Source organism: Canis lupus, chromosome 27 (assembly GCF_003254725.2).
Source record: "Canis lupus dingo isolate Sandy chromosome 27, ASM325472v2, whole genome shotgun sequence".
Taxonomy (NCBI): domain Eukaryota; kingdom Metazoa; phylum Chordata; class Mammalia; order Carnivora; family Canidae; genus Canis; species Canis lupus.
Genome location: NC_064269.1, coordinates 42,882,910 through 42,898,961, shown reverse-complemented (window position 1 = coordinate 42,898,961; position 16,052 = coordinate 42,882,910). Strand labels below are relative to the sequence as shown.

At 42.4% G+C, this 16,052-nt stretch overlaps 1 protein-coding gene and 1 long non-coding RNA gene across 5 annotated transcripts in view; both read left to right on the top strand.

The window, feature by feature from the left end:
* NINJ2 (ninjurin 2) overlaps positions 1 to 16,052 on the top strand; it is an 84,339-nt gene that overhangs the window by 22,655 nt on the left and 45,632 nt on the right. Inside the window, exons 1-2 of one of the 3 annotated variants that reach the window (XM_049102412.1) lie at positions 6,144 to 7,477; positions 13,560 to 13,690. The exons of 1 other annotated variant lie outside the window; for it this stretch is intronic. The gene's annotated coding sequence lies outside the window, so the exon portion shown is untranslated. Of the gene's footprint in view, positions 1 to 6,143; positions 7,478 to 13,559; positions 13,691 to 16,052 lie in introns of those variants that run through there. One more of the 3 variants, XM_035706836.2, reaches the window with a different exon arrangement.
* Positions 4,045 to 12,858, top strand: LOC125752152 (uncharacterized). Of its 2 annotated transcripts, XR_007406371.1 has the most exons (4): positions 4,045 to 4,660; positions 5,475 to 5,618; positions 8,880 to 9,116; positions 12,245 to 12,858. It is a non-coding gene; the product is annotated as an uncharacterized LOC125752152 (long non-coding RNA). The 2 variants fall into 2 exon arrangements; XR_007406370.1 differs by having other exon boundaries at positions 4,045 to 5,618.

The window sequence follows — 16,052 nt, the reverse complement described above, 5'->3', positions numbered from 1 at the left end:
GCCCTCTAGAGCTCTTATACAATCAAGGATTAGTCATTGCATTGGGTGTCTTTAACCTGCAACAGCACTCTACTCTATTTTTTGTTCTCTCATCATCTAGACATTTTTGAAGAATGCAGCTGAGTCATTCTGTAGAATGGCCCACAATTTGTTTTTTTCTTTTCAAATTTTCTATTTAAATTCTAGTTAGTTAACATAATTGTGCAGTTATGCTTTCAGGAGTAGAACTCAGTGATTTATACACTTACATACAACACTTACATCACTTATGTACATCACATACTCACTTGCATGCATCATATACATCACATATAACACACAAATCATATACATCACTTACATACAACATCCGGTGCTCCTCATAGTAAATGCCCTCTTTAGTACCCATCACTCATTTAGCCCATCCCCCACCCACCTCTGCCCATCAACCCTCTGTGTGTTCTCTGTTAAGAGTCTCTTATGATTTAAAAAAAAAGTCTCTTTGTGGTTTAATTCCTTCTCTCTTCCCATCCTACCATATGTTCATCTGTTTTGTTTCTTAAATTCCACATATGAGTAAAATCATATGGTGTTTATCTTTCTCTGACTGATCTGTTTCACTTAGCATAATACACTCTAGCTCCATCATGGTGTTGTGAATGGCAAGATATCATTCTTCTAGATGGCTGAGTAATATTCCGTTGTATATATATACCACATCTTCTTTATCCATTTGTCAGTCAATGGACATTTGAGTTCTTTCTGCGTTTGACAATTGTTGATAATGATGCTATAAATATTGGCGTGCATGTACACTTTTGAATCTGTATTTTTGGATCCTTTGGATAAATACCTAGTAGTGCAATTGCTGGGTCATAGGGGAGTTCTATTTTTAACTTTTTGAGGAACTCCCATACTGTTCTCCAGAGTGGCTGCTCCAGTTTGCATTCCCACCAACAGTACAAGAGGGTTCCCCTTTCTCCACATTCTCACCAATGCCTATTGTTTCTTCTGTTGTCATTTTTAGCCATTCTGACAGGTGTGAGGTGGTATCTCATCACGGTTTTGATTTGTATTTTCCTGACAATGAACAATGTTGAGTATCTTTTCACGTGTAAAGATTTTTAAAAATTATTTTTAAGTAATCTCTACACCCAACTTGGAACTCAAACATAATTCCAAGATCAGGATTCACGTGCTCTACCGACTGAGCCAGTCAGATGCCCTTGAATGACTCATAATTTGGGTTTGCCTGATTATTTTCTCATGATTGAATTCAGGTACTATTTCTTTCTTTTAACAAATTATTGTGGTAAAATATCTGTACCATGAAAGTTAGCATTTTGACCACATATAAGTGTATAATTCAGTGGCATTGAATACATTCATAATATTGTATAACCATCACTACTGTCTATTTCCAGAATGTTTTCATCATCCCAAACAGAAATTAGATACCCATTAAACAATAACTCCCCAAATCCCCTACCCCCAGCTCCTGGAAACCATCATCCTACTTTCTATCTCTATGAATTTTCCTATTCTAGGTATCTCATTTAAGTAGCATCTTACAATATTTGTCCTTTTGTGACTGGCTTATTTCACTCAGTATAATGTCTTCATGGTTCATCCATGTCATAGCCTGTGTCCAAATTTCCTTCCTTTTTAAGGCTGAATAATATTTCTTTGTATGTATATACCCCATTTTATTTATCCACTCATCTGCTGACAGACAAATAGGTTGTCTCTAACCTTTCTTTGTTTTTAAAGATTTATTCATTTATTTGAGAGGGAAAGAAAGAAAGAGTGAGCACAAGGAGGGGGGAGAGGGAGAGGGAGAAGCAGGCTCCCCATTGAGCAGGGAGTCTGACACAGGGCTCAATCCCCCCCAGGATTATGATCCGAGCTGAAGGCAGATGCTTAGCCTACTGAACCACTCAGGTGCCCATCAATATGATTTTGACTTGCATTTCTCTAATGATTGATAATGTTGAGTCTCCTTTTATGTACTTCTTGTCTTCCTTGGATAAATGTCTATTCAGGTTGTTTGCATTTGAGTTGGTTTTTGCTGTTGCTCTTCTTTAAGTTCTAGTTCTTTTCATATTTTGGATATTAATTCCTTATTAGATACATGATTTGCAAATATTTTCTCTCATTCTGTGAGTTGTTTTCACTCTCTTGATAATATCCTTTGTACAGAAGTTTTATTTTTTTAAAGATTTTATTTATTTATTCATGAGAAACACAGAGAGAGAGGCAGAGACATAGGCAGAGGGAGAAGCAGGATCCCTGAGGGGATCCTGATGTGAGACTCGATCCCAGGACCCCGGGATCACAGACCTGAACCAAAAGCAGATGCTCAACCACTGAGCCACCCAGGTGCCCCTGTACAGAAGTTTTAATTTTGATGACCTCCAAATTGCATTTTTTTCTTTTATTGTCTGTGCTTTAGGTGTCATATCCTAGAAATCATTGCTAAATTCAATGTCATGAAGGTTTTCCCTTATGTTTTCTTCTAAGAGTTAGAGATAGTTTTAGCTCTTAAGTTTAGGTCTTTGATCAATTCTGGATTACATTTTGTATATGATGTAGATAAGCATCCAATTTCATTCTTTTACATGTGGGAATATCCTGTTTTCTTAGCATTTGTTGAAAAGACTGCCCTTTCCTCATTGAATAGTTTTCATACCCTTGTCAAAAATCAATTATTTCTGGCTTATTATTTATTTTTTAAAAAATATTTTATTTATTTATTCATAAGAGACAGAGAGAGAAGCAGAGACACAGGCAGAAGGAGAAGCAGACTCCATGCAGGGAGCCTGATGTGGGACTTGATTCCAGAACTCCAGGATCACGCCCTGAGCCAAAGGCAGACACTCAACCACTGAGCCACCCAGACATCCCTCTCTGGCTTATTGTTTCTGACTCTCGATTCCATTGGTCTATATGTCTTCCTTATTCCATTTTAAGAGGCATATAGTTTGTTCCAAACTCTTTTTTTTTTTTTTTTTTTTTATTTATGATAGTCACACAGAGAGAGAGAGAGAGGCAGAGACATAGGCAGAGGGAGAAGCAGGCTCCATGCACCGGGAGCCCGACGTGGGATTAGATCCCGGGTCTCCAGGATCGCGCCCTGGGCCAAAGGCAGGCGCCAAACTGCTGCGCCACCCAGGGATCCCCAAACTCTTTCTTATCCTTGTACCCACTCCACCAAGGAGGGTATAAGGAGGAAAAATCTTAAATGCAAAAGAATTAATTAATGCTATGGTGCCTTGGATTTGAATGCTAGGAAGACCACAACATTCTGGAGGTGCCCAATTTTCAGACTAGCATTCAAACTGTCAGTTTTGAGCAAGCATTTTATTCTATTTTGAGCCTATCCCTTACTATCTTAGGCACAACCATTCTTTACATTTTTTTCTTTGTGTTACCAAACTTAGAGGACCCAAATATGTTTGCAAGTTATGCTGTCTTGAAATCCCACGTGATGGGAATGAGACTGATTCTGTGTGTGCATTCAGCCTTTAACTCATGGAAGAAAAATTGCTATTAATCAATGGTTATTCATTGAGCACAATTTATGGGGAACACTGTAACAAAATTTATATCCATGTAGCTTCCAGTGTAATCAGGGAGGCAAATATATATATATATATTCATAATATTGTATAACCATCACTATATCCATATATATATGGATAATTACCTAGAGATGGGAAAGATGAGAAAGGAAATAGTTGGCAAATTCTCCAAACATGGGGTCTTTCAGGGATATTTAAAGAGGAAGAGTAAATTCATATTCAGGGTTGAAGGAGAATACTGGGTATTAAAACGAAGGCAGGAATGAATAAGCTATCTGGGGACAGTGAGAAGGCCAGCCCAACTAGATCAGAGGGTGTGTGTGTGTGGCAGAGTGGATAGGTGGGGTGGGGCTAAATTACGCAAGATTTTTAAATAACCAGGCAGAGGAGTGTGCACCTGATTTAGTAAGACAGTAGGATACCCTTTAAAGTTCTTAAATGACATGATTAATTTTTTTAAATAAAGGATGGTCGTGGTACTGTTTTAGGTAGATTTGTCCAGTGGGGGATGTGGGGTGGGTTTTTAGAGAAGAGGAATTGAGAATTGATTCACTTATCGTAGGACATCCTGGAAAGAAATGTTGTAGATCTTTGCCCCAAGTTCAATGTCAGATCGAAGTGTGTTTCAGAACCCTTGTTAATTGAAATCCACTGTTAGAAAATGCACTGGATCTAAAAATCCTATAAGATCTTGCCCAAGTTCAAGTAGACTCACTAATCTTCCTGTTAATGGCATAAAATTTCCACTCTTGGAAATGGTTTGGTTTGGCACTCTCCCCAGATTGCCTCACTGTGGTGCCATGTTTCCAAAGCTACCAAGCTATGGGCAGGGCTGTAATTTCAGTTTCCTCATATTCACAAAAGGTCAAGTTTTCTAAAGCTTAGTAGATCAACTAGAATTTGTGTTGAAAAGGCACAAAAACTGGGGACCATGAGAGCTTTCTCCCCACCTCCATTGCCCTAGGTGCTCAGCAGCACCCCGCTGCTCTCCTACAACAGCTGAAGATTGTGATGCATACAAGTGGTCCAAGCCACTCAGTCCCAGACAGGAATGTGGAGCTGTGCCAGTTGATATTTTGGGGGTCACAGGAAAAGAGAAGGTAGGCAGGAAGTGTTTCATGGGCTAAAATCATGGGATATGCAAGGACACCCTGTGAACATTCCAGAGCTCAGTGCTAGAAAATGGCATATGAAGAACCATTAGGCTGATTTCCCCTGTGGTCAGAGGTTGGCTGCATTTTTATCCTCCCTCCTGCCTGAACACTCCCGACACTGGAATTTCTTCAGATGGCTACTGTGTGTGGTTTTCAACCAGGACAAACAGAAAAAGGGGGGGAGGGGGAAGAGAGAGAGAGGGAGAGAGAGAGAGAGATTTGTTTTCCTGTCTGTTTTTGCTGAATGGAATCTCTGATTCTACTTACTGGTCCTGCCTTGGACCCCCTGGGGCTGATTAGGACTGTAAACTCTGAGCACACGGAACTCCTAGCTTTACTAACTTCTCTTCCATACCCTGAGCCTGAGTACATCCTTCATCCTTCTCCTCACCCCCAGCGTCCCTTCCATCTACAGGGAATTCTGCAGCCAATTCCCAGCTAAGATTCCACCCACAAATTGCTATTTCAGCTGAACTTGACCAAACTTGAGCACCCTTACGAAATATTTTGGGCTTTCTCACAATCTAGTTACTTTCTCATCTGCAGGCCTTTCTGGTATAATTTTGAGGTGGTGAAAAAAATCTCCCCTCATTTTAAGGGACATATAGTAAGCTCGGCCCCCTAAGGGCTGTTGCAGAAATCTGGAGTTCTGCCCTATTTATAACTAATTCCAGCCTTCCAGGAGTTTTGGTATAGGATTTAGGATTTCTCAAAACCTTTCTGCTTTGGTGTTTCGTTTTTCACCTTCTTTTCCCCCTAGCCCCTAACTGAACATGGGGTGAGGAGCAGGAGAAGGGATTGTGGATCACTGTGATTAAAAAACAAAACACACGGACAACCCAAGGAGAGTCTTGGCACTTTCCGTTTCTAATCCCAGGGAGCAGGAGGTAGAAGCAACTCTCAGGTGAGTAAATTTGCAGATGTCCATGCATGTCTGGAACATTCCCCAAGGGTCATTAGAGACTGCCCAGCGGGGGTGTGAAGGCTAGTCTTCCGTTTTGGTTTTCTTTTGTCCAGAGAGCATCCTGTTCTGTTATATACATATCCACTGCTATCCCTGAATTGCTAGGTGGAGTACAAGACTCAAGTACCTGGCCTGGCATTGGGTTAGGAATAGAAAATGAGCTGGGAGAAAAAAAGAAAAGAAGAAAGAAAAAGAAAAAAGAAAAGAAAAGAAAAAAGAGAAAGAAAGAAAGAAAGAAAGAAAGAAAGAAGAAAGAAAAAAAGAAAGAAAGAAGAAAGAAAGAAAGAAAGAAAGAAAGAAAGAAAGAAAGAAAGAAAGAAAGAAGAAGAAAGAAAGAAAGAAGAAAGAAAGAAGAAAGAAAGAAAGAAAGAAAGAAGAAAGAAAGAAAGAAAGAAAGAAGAAAGAAAGAAAGAAAGAAAGAAGAAAGAAAGAAAGAAAGAAAGAAAGAAAGAAAATAAGCTGGGAAGACCCTGGTCCCAAGCCTGTGACAGGCTGTTCTGAGTCCTCCTGACAAGCCCTCTGCACTTGGCTTCTCCTTCTTCCCCTCCAGAGCCCAAAGGCTCAACCCCTTCCTCACTCAACGGTTGAAGACATTTTACAATATTTTCGAATGCACCCTTAATCCCTGCACTTATCTAAGAAGCAGCTCTTCCCCCTCCAGAACATTAGGCAGAAAGCTGACCCCCTTCCTTCTCCCGGGGCGGGGGGCTCAGAAAGGAGCTTCTGGCTGGTGCACACACAGAACTAGAGTCCCTGCTGTCCCAAAAGCTTCACTTCAGTTCCTATCCTCTGGTAACTCCAAGATTGAGTGAAATTTTACCAACCTGCTTCCCATTCCTTCCTTAGGAGACTGAGAATGCGCTGGGGGCCACCTGCCTGTAAGGCAACTTTTTTTTCCATTTTACAGAAAATGATGAGCACCTGAAAAGCAAGTTTCTGAAATGCAAATCCCCAAGGGGGACAGCCCTTCCACCCCATCGGCTTTTCCCGTGGGAAAAGCCTGCATTTGGCAGGCTGTATGTATGTATTTGTTTGTTTATTTATTTATTTAATTTTTTAAAAGTAAACTCTACCTTCAACATGAGGCTCGAACTCATGATCCTAAGATCAAGAGTCGCATTGCAGGCTATACTTAGAAGTAGCTTTCCTGCTTGTAGGAAGCAGCAGCCCACTCCAGCTATCATTATGACTGAAGAGTCATTTTCTTTCAGAAACTTGCTTTTTACTGGTTGTATATGACCTGTCTACTAGCTGTGTGAACTTGGGCAAGTTCCTTAACAACAGCATCTGCCTCATAGTACTATTATTATGACAACTAAATGCAAAGTGTGGCAGACTAGGGACTGGCATATATCATAGAAGTATTACTGGGATGATGGGCTTTTTCCTCTCCTTGGCTGTAAAATGAGGAAATGCTCATAACTGTTATGTTGGTCATTCTGCACTGGGACAGGAAGAATGTCCATTGTGTGCGAACACTCACTGTAAGTGCCTTTCTGAGGACAGGCAGAGGAAAGGAAAGACCTGGCTCCTACCCTCTGGGAGGGGAAGAGACTCCTCAGAGGGTTTCTCTGAGAATATGGACCGGGAAAAAAATCTGCACCCTGCTTTCCCTTGTGGAAAATGTCATGACACTGAGGACTGTCAGAGGCCCAGGGACTGGGGTCACTTCTCCAAGCCTGGGGATGGAAGAAAGCTGGGGAGGGATCCTGCAGCCTCTACGAGCTCAACCTCCATCCTTGGACTGCAGCTCCCTGTCTCACGGACTGGCCTGTCTCTGTGGACATCGTCTGGCCCAGGTCACACCACCAGTCTCATGTCTTAAGTTTCTCTGTAGTGGAAAGTAGCAATGTGGTTGGTTAATTATATTCTCCCCAAAATATTTGAGCACCAAAAAAAAAAAAAAAGTGTGTGTATATATATATATATATATATATATATATATATATATATATATTTGAGCACCTGTTTTTTTTTTTAAAGATTTATTTATTTATGATAGACATAGAGAGAGAGACAGGCAGAGACACAGGAGGAGGAAGAAGCAGGCTCCATGCTGGGAGCCCGTCGTGGGACTTGATCCCGGGACTCCAGGATCGCGCCCTGAGCCAAACGCAGGCGCTAAACCGCTGAGCCACCCAGGGATCCCCTTGAGCACCTGTTTGATGGCAAGGCACTGGGAGTGGATGTTGGGGAAATCTATAAAAGTAGAGGACAGGTCTTCCTTTATGAAGAAGATTGAACTCTAAGAGAATGGCCTGGAAAATCCCCTATTGCCATGTTGCTTTTCAGGTCTGATATTATTACTTAACTTTTTATTTATTTATTTATTTATTTATTGAACTAGATTTTATTTATTTATTTATTTATTTATTTATTTATTTATTTATTTATGAGAGACGGAGATAGAGGCAGAGACACAAGCAGAGGGAGAAGCTGGCTCCATGCAGGGGGCCCAATGTGGGACTAGATCCCAGGACTCCAGGATCACGCCCTGGGGCAAAGGCGGGCGCCAAACCAGTGAGCCACCCAGGGCTACCCAACCTTTTCTGTTCAACCAGCGTGAAACACTTTGAAGCCAGGCGCCCTATCTCATTCTTTCTCAGCCCCTGAACACTTAGCGCATTACTGCCTTTGTAGCTAGGCTGCACACACAGGTGGTGAGTCCTCAATCAGGATTCAAGGATGCCTTGTGGTGAGCAGGCCCTACAGCAGAGAGAGGAGATTGCCCTGGATTTCTTAGTTCTGAGCAACAGAGCCAGAAAAAGAGATGAGGAGTCCAAGGTCCACATACCGCTGTGTACTAACTCTCAGCTCACTCTGCCTCCATGATCAATGTTTCCACTGAGCCACATAGCTAGGTACTAGGTGAGCTTCGTATGAAGACCTTTTAGAGTGTGCATGTAGGTCCATCAGAAGGTTCATGTTTACCATGACCAGAAAGTCCCAAACGTTACCTAGAACTAAGAATGCCCTGTCTTTAGGACAGACTCATTTCATCTTCAAATCTACAGGCCTCTGGCATACCTCAGAATTTCTTACTGTATCTACTGAGTTAGAGTGATTGTATATGTCTGAGAGCAGGGGCACTTGGATCAAGAAAATATCCATCCTCATTCAAGGGGACAAACTCTCTGGAGTTTAATGAAAATCTTACTCCTATTCTAGTTACTCATCTATCATGTTATCTATCTCTTTCAGAGTAGAGTCACTGATTGCCTAGTAAGTGTAAGAAGCTATATAAGTTCTGAGGGCGCACACGACAGACCTGATTTCCTGCCCTCCAGCGGTTAATAATCCAATGAAGGGGATAATTCGAGCTCCATACACACGTATCTACAACAGGAGTCATGTGATAATGATTATCATATCAACCATTTATTCATTGCCTTACCCTTTGCTTCTATGCTAATAATGTTTTAGCAGGTGTTATCACATGTAAGTAACCTTTATAACACATCTAGATGTAATTATTCCCATTTTATGTACGATGGATAAAGCTCTGAGGAGTTAATTTGTAACAGAGTTGTAATTCAGACCTAGGATAGTTGGATCCCAAAAATGGCTCCTAACAACTGCACTGAACTGCTCCCCTTGAAAGCTCCCAGTGGTGAGAGCCAGTGAAAACAGATCAAGGTCACTGTTGGCTCGGTTAACCAGAAATGTCCTCCTCTAAATGATACTGCCCCCTGCCACTGCCCAATTCCTCTTTTTTCTTCTTCACTTTTCCCCTTATCTAGCTTTCACAAAACTACCGAATTAATCATTTTCTTCCCTTTTTTTCTTCTTTCTCTCCTTTCTTTCTTTCTTTCTTTCTTTCTTTCTTTCTTTCTTTCTTTCTTTCTTTCTTTTCTTTCTTTCTTCTTTTAGAGAGGGGGAGGGGAGCAGAGGAAGAGAGAGAATATATACATATATTTTTTAAGGAGACTCCACTCTCTGCACGGAGCCCAACACGGGGGCTCGACATGGGGCTTGATCCCACCACCTTAAGATCATGACCCACCCAAAATCAAGAGTCAGAATCTTAACCAATTGAACCACCCTGACACCTCTCAGATTAATTTTTCTGGAGTACAGCAATGATCATCATGAACTCTCCACTTAGAAACCTTCAGTGGTGCCTCTACAATCCCAACTTTTAAGCCTGACACGCAAGATTTTCCACTGGTTTTCCAACCTTCACTCTTTCTACTTCCCTTCCCTATATTCTTGCCAAATAAAACTATTTGCTATTCTGTGTGTAGGTCAACCACTACTGCTTCCAAGTTTCTTTTCAAGCCTTCCATCTAGAATGTCTTTTCCTCATTTTGTCTCTCTAACTCTTACCCATTCCTCAATGTCCAACCTAAATGTTACTTCCTATGTGACAGTTACTAAGCTTAGGACTTAGTATATGGAAATACATATATGTATATGTATCTATGTATTATGGTTTATTTATGAGTCTTATTTCCTCTACTAGACGGCAAGTTTTTTGAAAGCAGAATCCAAATCCCATTCACTCTTACGTTTTCCCATATCCTAGTATCCTAGTACTGCTTTATGTACCTAGAACATCTTTATGTTCCCTCCATATCCTTATTAGATATGTTCCCCCATATCCTAACCTACATAGAGGTCCATAAATATTTATTGGATAAATTAATTTCTTAAATCAAAGGATAAAATAATTAAGTGGAGGGATTTGGATGTGTAGCACCTTCCTCTGCCAATCTTCCTTTGAAGTGCTCATACTCTTACATAAGCCATGAAGATATTTAGGCAGTTATAGGTTTGGAGTCCTAGAAAGGACTCCTCCTCCTGAGGCAGCTCGTCTAGCCTACTCAGTCCTGTGAGTCCCTAAATGAACAAGCCAAAATCAAGGAAGATTTTTCCATCCGCATAAATGCCATTCTGATTCTGAAAGTTCCAGTGGTTTTTAGCCAATGTGAGCCCAAGCTCACTTGACCCAAGAGCATCCATCCTTAACCTTAGTTTGCATTAACATGTGTTCTGGGGTGACTGAGGAGGCAAAAGAGGGGTGGTGGGAAAAGCAACAGGTCCACTAGTGAGAGTCCAGGCTGCCAGGCTTGGCTAAGATACCACAATTTGCACCAGGCAAGGGAGGCAAATTCCCCAAATACCAGGATGTTGGGCAATATTTCAAAGAATGAAATTCATTGCTATTACAGCCCTTCCTCTACCTGCCACCCTGAACTCTATGTCCTGTGCTTTTCCTCTACAATGTACTATGCAAATGACCCATTGTTTGCTATAATCTTACCCTGTTGGATTCAATTCTATCTCGACTTTCTAGGACTCCAAACCTATGTCCATATATACATATATGTATTTCCATATACTAAGCCCTAAGCTTAGTAACTGTCACATAGGAAGTAACATTTATTGCAGCCTTAGGCTGCAGGCCCTAAGGCATATAGACCTCACCACCATAGCTTCCCCGGTGAATGGAACCACAAAAGAGGCTTAGGAACAGAGACCACCTAAGAGTCAGGAATCCTATGGGCAGCCCTGGGGGCTCAGTGGTTTAGCGCCACCTTCAGCCCAGGGTCTGATCCTGGGGACCCGGGATCGAGTCCCACGTCGGGCTCCATGCATGGTGCCTGCTTCTCCCTCTGCCTGTGTCTCTGCCTCTCTCTCTCTGTGTCTCTCATAAATAAATAAATAAAATCTTAAAAAAAAAAGAGTCCGGAATCTCTCCTGACAGTGCCACTTTTACAAGTGTCTATCTAGGAACTCTGGTCCTGCAGACTTGTAGTCCTTGAAATGGAAAGCTGCTCTCATCTCTGGGAAGGCTCTCCCAGCTTTCACTCCTCCTGCCCCCTATCCATGGTACAACTCTCCTTCCACCTTCAGATCCTGGGTGCAGATGTCTTGTCTGAGGGCTTATCCTCCTGCCTTAGGGCCTGCAGCCTTTTTCTGAACCAGTCTTCCCCAAACTAAGGAACCTATAATAGCAGCTGGGAAATGGGATACTTAGAGGTCCCATTGAAGGTCCTGTGAAACTTTTAGAGCTTGGATCTATAGAAAACTAAGAGAAGGTAAAGTTGAATTTATTGAAAGCAACCCACACAAGAGCAGGATTTCCTGACATGAAGTCTATAAATGCCCAAGGAGGTCCATGGTGAATTCAGAGGGTGGGAAACCTGCTGATGTTGTGTGTAAAAATTATATATGCATGCATAGCTGTGGCTACATTTTTTTTCTGGAATGAAGGTCTGTAACCTTTATGACATTCTTAAAGGGTCTGTGACCTCCTGAAGTTAAAACAAAACAACGCATTTTTCCAGAGGATAAAGGTGGGAACTGGGTGTCAGGGGAATTTGGAGGACATTCCAACTCCTCCCACTTCCCATGTGCTGCAAATATGTGTGGAGTGGGAAACAGTGACAAATACAGGGAAATGACAGGTCACTTTTCAAAAAAGCCCTTCAAAAGGATAGAATTTTGAGGATTTCCCGGATTTTCGTATAAAGGTTGTCTTTCTCTTCTTAAATGGCACGACTTGCTTACCTGTCCCTCTTTCTTCTACTTTTTCTTTGCTGCTATGGGAGCACCTGTTCTAGAAGCTGCTATTTGTTCAAGGAGTTGGAGGCTAGAAGGGGAGGCCTCGTTTGTCAGGCTGGAATGAAGAGCCACAGTGTGGGGAAGGCTGAGTGTGTCCTTCACCTGATCCAGTAGGAGCCAAACTTGTCAAGCTTGTACATCTTTAAAATTTCTAAAATACTTTTGGATCCCTCCAAATAACTATAACTGTACTTTTAGTATCCATAAATGAAAAAAACTTCATGCTGATAAAGAGCAACAGTTATATGATGTTCCTTTAAACGCGTATTTTTTTTTAAAGATTTTATTTATTTATTCATGAGAGACACAGAGACAGAGAGAGAGAGAGTCAGAGACACAGGCAGATGGAGAAGCAGGCTCCATGCAGGTAGCCTGATGTGGGACTCAATCCCGGGACTCCAGGATCATGCCCTGGGCCGAAGGCAGGCACTAAACCGCTGAGCCACCCAGGGATCCCCTTAAACGCGTATTTTTAAAAATTACAGCAGCAGCTCTATGTGTTTGAAAACTAGCTCAGCATGTACATGTGAGATGAATTATGACAGCGATTGATGAGACTCTGGTTTTAAGAACCCCGTACTATAACTGAGGACCTTCTCATCTTTGCACAAAGTGGGAGTCACTGGTCTAATTTAAGGTCTTCACTTTATGGATGAGTAAACTGTGGTCCTAGCGAGATGGGGTGAAGCCCATTCCAGAACCCAGCGGTCCTCCTTACTGTCTCCTGAGCTCTTTACAGGATGCCACTGTGGCCGCAGAATGCTCTGAGAGCATCCAATCTCCCACTGGCCCTGGAGGTGTGTGGGTATGGGAAGGGAGAGTTCCAGGGCCTTCACTGAGAGAGCCACTTCTCCTGGGGGAAGAAAGGACTCTGGCTGACTGGGCCCAGGATTCTTGGATTCTCTTTGGGACTAAATGATTTTGCTACCCTTTACTCAAGAATCATTCTAAAGCCAGCCATCTTTAACCAGTAATGTGGAAGCCCTTCTCACCCAAAAGACTGGAAGCCTCTTTGTCACATCTTCCAGAGACCCAGGTGGGACTCCACAAACCATGTTTATCCATGAGGGCAGAGGCACTTAATCTCTAAAATTCTGATTTTAGGGGCACCTCAGTTGCTCAGTCAGTTAAGTGCCTGCCTTCGGCTCAGGTCATGATCCCAGGACCCTGGGATCAAGCCCCACATTGGGCTCCCTGCTCAGTGGGGAGCCTGCTTCTCACCCCCTTCCTTGCTCATGCTATCTCTATCTCTATCTCTATCTCAATTCAATAAATAAAATCCTTAAAAAAATAAAAATAAAATTCTGATTCTAGATCACAGCTCGTGTATAGAGGAGGTCAGAAAGGGACGAGTTCCTACCCTGCTCCTTAGCGCCTTCCGATCTCTGCCCAGGCTGTGCTCCACCCTGAAATGCTCCCTCCCTCATCCACTCATCAACTAAAGAGTAAGTGCTTACGCAGAGACTTCATTACTCCTTGAAGTTCTTCAGAACTGTATGAATCGATGTTGATTTTTCTCATTCCTTCTGGAGCATTTTTTCTTTGGCCTAAATACAACTTCTGCCTCTTGTCTGTAGACTCTTGTGAGAGCTTTGTCCTCCTGGCAAGCTCCTTGAAAGCCAAAGGCAAATGTATTCTATGTCCTCTGCCCTGTGCACCCAGCACACAGTAGACAGCTAATAAGTACTTACCTAATTGAATGCCATGGTCCTGAGAACAAGCTTCCTCCTTCCTGGACCATTCATTCTGGCTACCGCTCTGCTCCAAAGAAATGCCTGGCCCCCAACCCCCTACCTAATTTGCCTGAGGCTCACGACCTTTGAAAGTGCTGGGATTTGTTTTTGCTCCTTGTCAGAAAGAAGCCTGACCTTTCTGAGAATCTTTTGTCTGTGGGGCACAAGTGGCTGCGCCTGAAAGGGGTGAGACCAGTTTTTCTGCACCTGAGCAGGGCTCTCCTCAAGCTCTAAGAGGCCACTCAAGGCTTTAGCAGCTCAGATTTTTTAAGCCACCTGAGTCCCGACAGTGGGTTAAAAGCAAGATTCAGAAAAAAGCGAATTTTTTCTTTTTGTGATTTTAGAAAATTTGCGAATTTTCGTCTCCACTCGTGTCTCTTTCTCAAGGGCTCTTCTTGACCAAGTGTGTTTGCCCTTTTGCCATTCTGGGAGGCCAAGGGCCTCTTTTTCTCTGCAGACTGAGACAGAATGTCTGGAGCAAGAGGCAATTGAACTCTTGACCCAACACCACCATCTCCCTGGAGCCCAATGCTCTGATGTGGTGATGTGGTGCTGTCCTGATTGACCTTAACTGGATCAACCACTGAAGCCTGCTGGGAGTCTTGAGCCAGCTATACATCCCTCTGAACCTCAGTTTCTTTATCTGTAAAATGCAGGGGCTGGGCATTGATCACTGAATTCCTTCCTGCACTGATGTTCTCACACTAAAACAGCACGGCCTTCTCAGTGCTTTGCCCATCTCTACCCCCACCCTGCCACTGACTTCCCATAGGCTTTTGAACCATACTGTGGTCAGGGCTGAGCTTTGGCCTTGTTCAGCTAGGAGTTCCTATAGGTTGGGATAGTCCGATTCACAGAAGACGGTTGCTGCCATCCAGCACCCTAGCAAACTGCAGAAGGAGACAGAGGGGTCTTTTATGCAGTTTGACATTAAATCAAGAAATTATATCCCTCTTTACTTACCTTTGGAAATGCTTTATCCCTTTTAGATTACCAGGGTAGTCTTTGTCACCAAATAACTTTACTAACAATAATAATATCTGAAAATTTTACCTGTTCTATGAAATGGTTTTACATCTATGATCTCTCTCTTTTTTTTTTTTTAAGAGTTTATTTATTTATTTTATTTGAAAGACAGAGAGAGGAGCAGAGGGAGAGGAGAAGCAGATACCATGCTGAGTGTGAGCATGATGCAGGGCTCGATGCCAGGACACTAAGGTCATGACCTAAGCTAAAATCAAGAGTCAGATGCTTAACCAACTGAGCCACCCAGATGTCCCAATGATCTCTCTCTTTTTCTTTTTAAGATTTCATTTTTAAATAATCTATACACCCAACATGGGGCTCAAGCTCACAACCCCAAGATCAAGGGTTGCATATTCCACTGAGCCAGCCAGGCACCCACCTACAATTCTTTTTTGATTCTCATAACAACCCCATGTAAAAGACAGGGATTATTATTCCCATTTTGCAGACCAGGTAAATGGAACAATTATCTAAATTATCCAACCAGAATGATAAAGCTGAGAATGAGTGTACTGCGTCCTGCATGGAAACTGTAGGGACCTAGAAGCCAGGAGCAAAAGCAGACCTATTTAAGGACGTTAACCGGGGTACCTGGGTGGCTCAGTGGTTGAGCATCTGCCTTTGGCTCCAGGGCGTGATCCCGAGGTCCTGGGATCAAATCCCACATCAGGCTCCCTGCATGGAGCATGCTTCTCCCTCTGCCTATGTCTCTGCCTTTCTCTCTCATGAATAAATAAACAAAATCTTAAAAAAAAAAAAAAAAAAGGTCCTACCTTACCATGATAGGACTGAGTGTGAACATTTGAAGAAACAATCCCTGTAATATAGAAAATATATGCAAATAATATGTAAATCTGCCTCTGGAGAATTTTGAACCAAGAGCTTGCTTGGTGCTTTGCAAAGGAATACAAGGGCACTCATTTGATTCCTTCTCACAAGCAAAAGCCAGAGAAAGCAGAGGAGATTGTGAGGACAGAGGACCTTTGGTGATTTCCAGCCTGCTTTGTTCTTTCTTCTGATAATTTTTGTGTAGGGGGTGGGAAAGGAG